At 33.7% G+C, this 9342-nt stretch overlaps 1 long non-coding RNA gene across 1 annotated transcript; it reads right to left on the reverse strand.

Annotated features, from left to right (window-relative positions):
- Window positions 1–2706: 2706 nt before the first annotated feature.
- On the reverse strand, window positions 2707–7165 carry LOC309670967. Its single transcript, XR_014269083.1, has 3 exons — window positions 7090–7165; window positions 4430–4557; window positions 2707–2733 (listed from the first exon to the last, which is right to left on the reverse strand). It is a non-coding gene; the product is annotated as an uncharacterized lncRNA (long non-coding RNA).
- Between the last annotated feature and the right edge of the window lie 2177 nt (window positions 7166–9342).

Raw genomic sequence — 9342 nt, forward strand, 5'->3', positions numbered from 1 at the left:
TTTATTTTAACTGCACTATTAATGCATGGGTACATATGCACAGGCACAGGAAAAGAAAGGCACACAGATAAAGAAAAGAAAATGAAAAATACCTACCCATAAGCAACTCCTGCCACAGTACACTTCTTAAATTGCATGACATTGCACGTCAGGGTACCCGTTTTGTCAGAAAATATGTATTTGACCTAAATGAATGATAAACTTATTATACATTAACATTCAGCAGTTATTTACTAGTACAATTCATGATTATCAACACTAAATATTTTTACCAGTTCTGCAATCTTCATAGTTTATAGAAAAAAAACACACCATACAGCGCGTGGTGACAGATGCACAGTATTGATACCCATTTCAATGAACTGAGATGTCAGGAAGCTTAAGCTTGCTTCAGAGCATGGTGATATACTTAACTCTCCCTCATATTACTGAAATGCAAGAAACTAGTGAAGACCAATGGCTCTGCCAGCAAAATATTCCATTTCTGACAGAAGGCAATACAGTAAAAGAAAAGTATCAATATGCATTTCTAAACCCCTCTTTTTGACATAGAAATATATTCTTCAAACCAAAACGTTAGTAAAAAATGAACAGTTCAGAAGTGCCAAGTTGCAGGAATAGAAAAAAAATACATTCCTTTCTACCTAACTCCAGGTCTCTTATTTTCCTAACATTATAAAGCCTTCTTCTCCAGAAACTACTAGTTAAAGTATTTTAAAAATTAAAGCTGAAATACATAGATCTGTGATATATTTAATTTTAGTTCAAATCTAAAGAAAAAAGTTCATATGTGAAGAAATGAAGTGGTTTGTGATTGAACAAAGGCTCTATTAGTGAAAGATAAACAAATCAACTTTAATTCATTAAAATTTATTTCTCATTAAAAAAAATTCACCGTGTTCTTCATTAGGAATTAACTGCATTATACATGGAGGTAATACGGCTATGTATTAGTAAAATTTACTCAGGATCTCCTATTTAAAGATTCTGATTCTGAGGGATTATGACTTAGCCAAACGAGCAGTTAGAAGAAATCTTCCATGCCAGGTTTATGGCTCAAACTGTATTTTTTTTGTGTGTGGGCAGAATGGGAAAGCAGGAATTGCAGCTAATAAAACTCAACCTTTTTTTCAAGCACCAAAGTTTTGCCTTTCTTAAAACCTGAAGATCTCTTGGGGGAAATCTCTTCATTATTTGCAGGCCTCAGGTACTTCAGAGAAGACACTTGCTCTTTTTGTCAGCAGTCTCCTTTGGTCTCCCTACAAAAATCTGCTCAAATTAATAATCTGTCAGAAAAGTGAAAGTGGAGATCCCAAGACGTCTGACTAGATCTTGATGGTGAAGGAGACTTCGATGAGAAGCTTAAGAAATGAAGGCAAGAACTGTTGAAGTAAAAAAGAATTAATGTGTCTGGGACACAAACTAACTGCAGAGAGGAAAAAACATCCAGACAGTTTGTGTAAAATGAGACAGAAGGAAGGCTAAGATTCAAGACTCTCTTGTACTCCCCCCTTTAAGGACAGGAAGAGAATGAATTTTTCTGCTATCTGCACATACTCCTTAAACCCAGTAGGCAAAGGCCCTGTCCTCCTCTGTGTAGACCAATGTTAGAACATTGTAACCTGCAACTACTGTTTTCCCAAAAGGCAGATCTCTTGAGTATGAGTCCCCAAGACTTGGTTGCTACATGGCTAAGATTATGTTATCATTTATTGTTCTTTGAAAGCTAAAAACAACTTTTACCTTCTCATGCAAAAAACTAAAGAATTACTTAGGAAAACCTCTAGGTTAGGAAATGCAAGAATTGTATTTTTGCGTGTATAATACAGTTCAATTAAATGAGCACATAGTATTTTTTCCACAGAATCAGTTTACCATCACCAGTCAGTGTAACAGAAAACATAATGTTTAGCACGTTTTTAAAGGAAGACTGCAAATACAGTTAGTTGAAATAGCAAATATAACGTGTAGTGCTTCTGGAAACTTGTTCTGTGCCCCAGACACACTTCTACAAAGTCATACTTCCATAAAATGAAGAATATACGAGTGACCTCTTGTAAAAAGCCTAACTGATTTTACAGTATTAAAAGAAGAGAAGTCTAAAGCAAAATGAAGAATTAAGTCCAAATTTCCAGGGCTTAATTCAGCTGTGAGCTCCTGTTCCATTGACTACTTCCAATCTTCAGTGGCAAAAAAAGAGGGAATTTATACAACCACAATTTCAAGCCTAGAGCACAACCACTGTCTCTTCTGAGCAAGGGAGAGTTTGTTGAAAAAAAAAAAAGAGATATGCTGAAGATGCACACTATCACAGTGTATAAACAGAGACTAAATGTTTGTGCCACAGACAGCCTTAATGCTCAGAATTCCTCTGATTTTGTAAATGATACGCTTCAAGCTTCTGTGATCACCACATGCACGTTGATACATAAAGCAGTGTTTGTTCATTTAATACCGGTTTCAAAAATTTAACTCCCACATATTGCAAAGTGTTTTTAAAAATATCTGACAAAAAAAGAATAGAACTAAGCAAAGACTAAGGCAAGAATATAAGTTTTTTTTAATGAATCATCACATCATTTTAATAATTTAGATTGTAAACCCACATGAATAATTTTCAATACACAGACTTAGAACCAGTATTCTTTTTTCTACCTGTCCAAGTTCTTCATTGAGATTGGAAGTACGAGCCATCGCAGCAGTGTCCGTAGGTTCATAGTGCATGTCTATGTCCTACAGACAAAAGAAAGTATATATATTTAAAAATTAGCCTTTCATAACTTATTACAAAAAAAATCTAGTACATAAATAGAAAAGGTAAGTGCAGAAGAGCAGATTGAACAGGAATATAAGTTATCCACTTATGACAATTCAACATGGGAAACCACAGACATAATCAGATCGCTTCCAAGAGTCCCCAGAAAAAATTAGATTTCCTCTTTAAAACAAAAATCTCTATGATTCTTTGAGATTCTACTCTGCTTATTTTCAGTGATTTATATTATTGAAAAATGGTTGTATCCACGTATCTAAAATAGATTTAGCAGCAAACAGAAATACTACATTGTGACACTTAAAGAGAAGTCAGTCTTATCTATTTATGTATTGTATGCACAACCAGTCATTTCTAAATAGCAAGACAAATATACCTTGAGATAAAAACATGAAGATAAATTAAGAGTACACAATAAGCGTAGGGTACATTGTAAGTGGTGGGTGTTTTTTTTGTTATTTACTTATTAAAAAAATAAAAAAGTAAACCAGAGTTTATTTTTAAATACAGTAAAAGATTAAAGCATTGTGAAGTATGGCAATGTAGTGCAACAGATTGCAGATAACCAACTTCTCCATACCAATATGATAAGCACACACAAAGATAATTAAGATAATAAACGCCCAGAGTTCCAGATTAACTTAAATTAAAGACAACTAATTCCTCACAAAGTGAAATGGGAAGGGAACAGAAGTTAAAAACATCTTTTGGATTTGTTGTGTAGACAGTTGCCAGCCTACACATTCAAAATGGGTCAGCCTTTGTTGAGTATTTATTTTAGAACACAGAACATAAAGGAATAATCTCATTACATTCTCGTATTTGTCAATTTGTTCTATAGCACAAAAGAAATGAAGAAATCTAAACCAGCTGAATGCTCACAAAAAGATTTAAATTTTAAAATAAAGCATACACTTCAACTGCTGCTACATACACTTATCTATATCTGCATGACATCATATCTCACACAAATTTATTTCACACATTTGATTGAGGAATCAGATTAAAGAGTTCAGAATGGTATCATTAATTTACATTTGGAAAAAATGGAAAAATTGAAGGCATACTATTAAAAGCACTTACAAGGCTTTAAGGAGAATACCTCACCCCTACCCCAACCAGAGTAAACCCTCCTTTTTTTCTATTAATTCACTAAGAAAAGAAATTTAAGGACACCAAAATGATCTTCATATATTTTGTAAGAAATAATCCTAACAGACACTGGCTTTGTAAAAAAAAAAAATCCCCATTAAACTACGGTGGTGTGGTGGGAAAATCAGCAAAATACATAAAAACGCCAAAACATGGGCTACACTTAGAAAGAAGTAGTGAAACTGGACAAGACTCCACTGCACTGCAAAACAGTTTCTTCTGATCATTCTAGATAAAACTGATACCTGGATGTTAATAATAAGAAAGTACAAAGCACATAAAAACATGTTTTTAGCAATTTGGTGCAGGTATAAAAGCATTAAAACAAAACCATTTATTATTACCTTCTTAGATTCCAGTAATAATAAACAAACAGCATACTTAGGTATTCACATTAAGAAAAAGTCTGAAAAAATGTATACACAGACAAGCAATCCATCATTTCACTTATATGTGAACCACCTGATTTTAGAAGTCAATGCATATTATAAAAATAATATTTACCCAATTTATGAAATACGCCTGGATAAATTTAACAACTTCTAGCGTAACCAACAAACTGATTGGAATAAGATTATTGAAGAGAATGATAAAAGTCAAGAAATTCAATCCAAAGTTGCTTGCTCCACCATCTGCCAAAAAACAAAGCAAATAAAAACATTTAAGACCATACTTAAAAGTACGCCTATAAAGTGTATTCAGAGTATTGCTTTAACTTTTAAAATGATTTTTGAAGTGTTCTGTGTCTAAGAAGAAACTTGAGAAGTGATATTGTAGTTATGACCTTCATAAGAGTTAAGGATCTGTATTATAAAGTGGAGTTCAAATTTAGACATCTTTGCCATCTTCTCCAATTTCTGAAAAGCAAACTTACCAGCCATTCCATCTTTTGCTACCTTTTAAGATAATAATCTGGGGATAGCTATATATAGCAACCAAATTCTAAACCCTAAATTTTATAATTTTGTATTTTTAAAGGGGGAAATGTGGAGTGGAATTAATTTTTTCTCTATCCACCCTCACGCTTCCTGTTCCTGCTCTCCAACTCAACAAAATACTATGAAAAAGGTAAATTCACACCACAGGGAAAGAAGAGATGAAATTAGAGAGTTGTTGTGGTAATGAAAGTTCTAAAAGAACTGGAAATGTGAATATTAACATATGTAACATACAGTTTTATACTACATTTTCCTTTGAAAGTTTTAGATAACTCTAGTAGTAGCACCTCAGAGAGGATGTGAATGGGAAATAGCAGTCTGCTCTCCAGTACAGCAAAAGGGCAAAAGAGGTAGCCTGCCTGTCTGTATTCACAGAGCTCTCAAAGAAAAACACCCTCAGACAGGTTTCCACTGCCCATGAAATGTGGATCTGGCTGCTATTTTAAGACCCAAGAGAACAGGTTTTGGATACTTTCATTAATAGAAATTCCAGCATGAAACGAAGTACAAGTCTAAACGACCAGAGAGCTAACATTCAGCATGACATTGACATTCTCAATAACGACTACTGAGATTAAATGAAGTTTGATACCTATTGCTACCTGTAAATAAAATAATATTCTGATATTTATTGTTAACATTACCACTTTTTTTTTTTTTTTAATCATCCACAGGCAACAGATCGTTCTAACTAAACACTAATGGCATTCAGAAAGATGGGGCACTGCTGGCAACCTGTTTCACTACAACATAAAAATTAAATAAATAAAGGGGAATAAATTGCTTCTTATATATTAAGAGTACCAGTTACAAGAACTACTGTGAGGTGAATGCAGCCTTAAAGGGCATACCTTACAAAACCCAACACAATTTCATTTAATCATGAGGCATGTATCAGAAAACAAATTGACAAGTGCAATCACTTGGAGAACACACAAAATATCAATGGCCACTATTTCATGTTTCTTTTTTCAGCGCTAAAACCAAAGCTTCTGAACTTCTTCATTACTATACTAAACACTATATTCTGAAAACTTTTACATTTCCCAGAAAAAAAAAAAACAAACCAAAATGCACTGAAAAGAAGAATCAGATGAAAAATAACAAGTCACGAAGCACATCTAAAGCTACCCTTTGATATTACTGGAAATTGTCAATATTCCATTAATGATTTCACTTTTTTCCACCTCAAGATGGAGACATGAAAGTTAAGTTTCTTCCTTTTAAAAAAAAAATTTCTTCCTCAGCTTCAAAACAAAGAGAAGCAAGGTTCCCAATAAACAAAAGTTCATCATAAATGCAAACAACTTTTGTTCAACAGAAACTTTAGGACAGTGCCTTCAAATCAAATTTTTAAGATATTCCCCCTCCCCCCCCCCCAAAAAAAAACCCACAAACCAACCCAAAAACTTACCAAACCACTCCATAATCCCTACTTTGATGATTACCTTCATCAGCTTTGTATTCAAGACTCTTGCTTCAGGAGCAGAAAGTCTACTTCTACTGCCTAATTAAAGAAGGCTCTAGGCCCACCATAAGAAATTCTGAAAACATGAATAATTGACCACAAAGTATATTTATGAAAACTTCCTGTAAATCTAATTCTCTCATTGAGTGTCAAATGATGCCAGTATGTTGCACGCTGCCATAAAGGCCCACATCACATCGCCTTGCATCCACTGTGAGTACAGCTGCCCAGTATAATGTGTTAGATGAGATCTTTTGGGCCTGTTTTATCTTCTTTAGGAGCAAGTTGCTAAGACCCGATGTTGGCAGCCAATAATTAGGTTAGATCCCTGTACAGTAAAAATTATAAAGCCAAAGCATCATTTCCTGGGAGGAGGGAGCTTAAAAATTCAGAGAAGTCACTACAGCTTTAGATGTAATCCATCAGTAACAGCTGAAAATGGCTTTAGTCTGATGTCTAGGAAGCTGACTGTTTATGCCAGTGGAATGCTGATATAGACCTTGCTGAGCTGCAGAGACGTAGAGACTGAAAGATGTAGAACAACAAAGCTCCCCTTCCTGAATTTGGGAAGAGCTCAGATGGCACAGTAAGGTAAATTTAATACTTGCTGTGATATAGCTAGCCTAATAACTTTAGTCACCAGCCAATAAAGAAAGACTGATAAAAACCACACTGTGTAAAGGATGATAGTCATCCTCCTTTCCAAATATGAAAGACAACTGAACACTAAAATAGTAATGTATTATTTTACGTCTTACAGGTTAGATCAAGATACCAGTCTCTTCCAGTATGCCTTCGATTCCATATAGCTGAACCAATAGAGCAGATCAAAGACATGGCAATAAGGATGCAGAACAGAATCAGAATCTGAATATTCGTAATTCGTTCCACATTGGACATCTTAAGAGGTGGACTTGTTGAATTCTGCAAAAGACAAAACCCAACAGTGGCTATTAAATATTAGAAGAGGTACAAACAGTCCTCACTTTTCAAGTTACGTGTCACTGCATCCTTTTCTAAATATTCTTCCAGATATATCATCATCAATAATGGCATAACTGTTTCACTCAAAAGGAAAAAAAAAAGCAGCAGCTTATGAATCCATGAATTAGAGCTTTAGATTTGTGTCACAAGCAGTTTAAACAATCACACAGAACACTCGTAACAGCAACAGTTAACAGTAAACATTAAAAATGAATGTGCATACACCTTATCAGTGCTATAGAAGACAATTTCTAATACAAACAAACTTTTTCAAATAACTGTTTTACAAATCAGAAAAGTAATAAACAAGAGACATGCATGACCAATCTGAAAGCATTCTTTTTTCTCACAAACACATCTCAATTTTGGTATTTCAAACAGCACTAGGAAAAGTAATTTAATAGTCTGAGAATGGGTCTCTTCCCTCCTCATTTCGCAAATAAGTAAAGTTTCACTTTGTTTTCTGACAAGAATGCTTACCTTTGTACTTGAAAGAAAGCTCCACAAGAAGACAGTTTTAGGAGCAGTCAAAAATAAAAAGATAAACAGGCAAACTATAATGATCCAACTTGCTAACAAAATAGTTTTCAAAACACAGGTTACAAACTAGAATCAGCCAATATGCTTACTAGTGAAAAAACTACTCTGTGGCTAAGTGACTAATAATAACAAGAAATTGCTTTATTTTTATTGGTTTTACTTCATAAGAAAGATGCTCTATTACTGACATTTTAACTACTATATTGAATTTGGCCATGTTTTCTGAAAGGATTTTCTGGGCTATATAACAGCATAATAAGGTAACAAAAGAGATGATTTAGAGAAAATTCAAGTAACAAACCTGCATAAGTTTTGTGTCATGTCCTGTATAGACAACTATTCCATGAACCCACTGAGTATTTCTCAACTGAGCTCCTCGTAGAAGAATCTGATCAGATCCCAATGGAACAGTACTAGAAGGAAAGAGTTTTATATTTTAGCATTAAAACAATCAATGTCAATGAATAAATGTATCCAGCAGTTGTTAAAACTTACTAGCTAATTTCTCAAAAATTTAGATGATTATTGTAAATAGACTAGTTTGCAAAAATATTACTTACCACTTAATTTTGACTATGGACACTAGAGATATGGTACTACTTGGCAAGCATACTGAAACCAACAAAGGCTAATTTTCCTTTGATTTATGATTATGAAGTTTTTTTTTCCTAAGTCTATGCTGAAACACAACTACTCTTACAAAATTCATTTTCCAAAGCAATTTTCAAGTGAAATAATTTTCTGAACTCTCAACTTAATCCACCTTTCCAGTGAATATCCTTTATGAACATGATTAACTGTTTAAAATTCACAACAATATTTCCTGCACCTTCTTTAAATTGCAAACCCAAGTAAATTTACTCCAGTTACTCTTCTAGAACTGCACTGAGTAAATGAGCAACCAAACATCAATAAGACTTCGGAAACATTTAACTGTCTTAAATTCAGACAGCTGAGTTTATACATATACTGTAGCTCAGTTTTTTTCTTGAGATATAAGAAGTTTTAGATAATTATTACTCTTTTCCTGGGACAAACAATACCCGGTTTTTGCACTTTTCTTTCTATAAATACCAGCTAGCAGTTCAGACTTGTCAATAGCATTTTTACCTAAAACTATTATCTCTGCAATTGTTTGAAACCAACACATTAAGACGACCACAAATAAGTTACTTCATGACAGCAACTCTATCTCTGATATATAAGCTGTAAAGAGTCTGAGGAAGCTGTGATATTTGGTAATATTTTTGGTAGCATGAAGAGCATAAAGTCAGTCTCAGCAAGTAAGTTTCATGTAATTATTTTTTTCTGGTACATCATGTCCCCTTCTCTCCTCTCATACACAAGCTTTTAAGATTCAAAGACTGCAAGTAAAGAGGAAAAAACACATTCTTCCTCCCCTAAAATTAACAGTGCCAATGTTAATTTGCAGAAACCAGAAAAAAATACTTGATCTGGAAAAATATGAGTGCTTTTACATAAAAGTG

This window comes from Vanellus vanellus (assembly GCF_965231255.1).
Source record: "Vanellus vanellus genome assembly, chromosome: 4".
NCBI lineage: Eukaryota > Metazoa > Chordata > Aves > Charadriiformes > Charadriidae > Vanellus > Vanellus vanellus.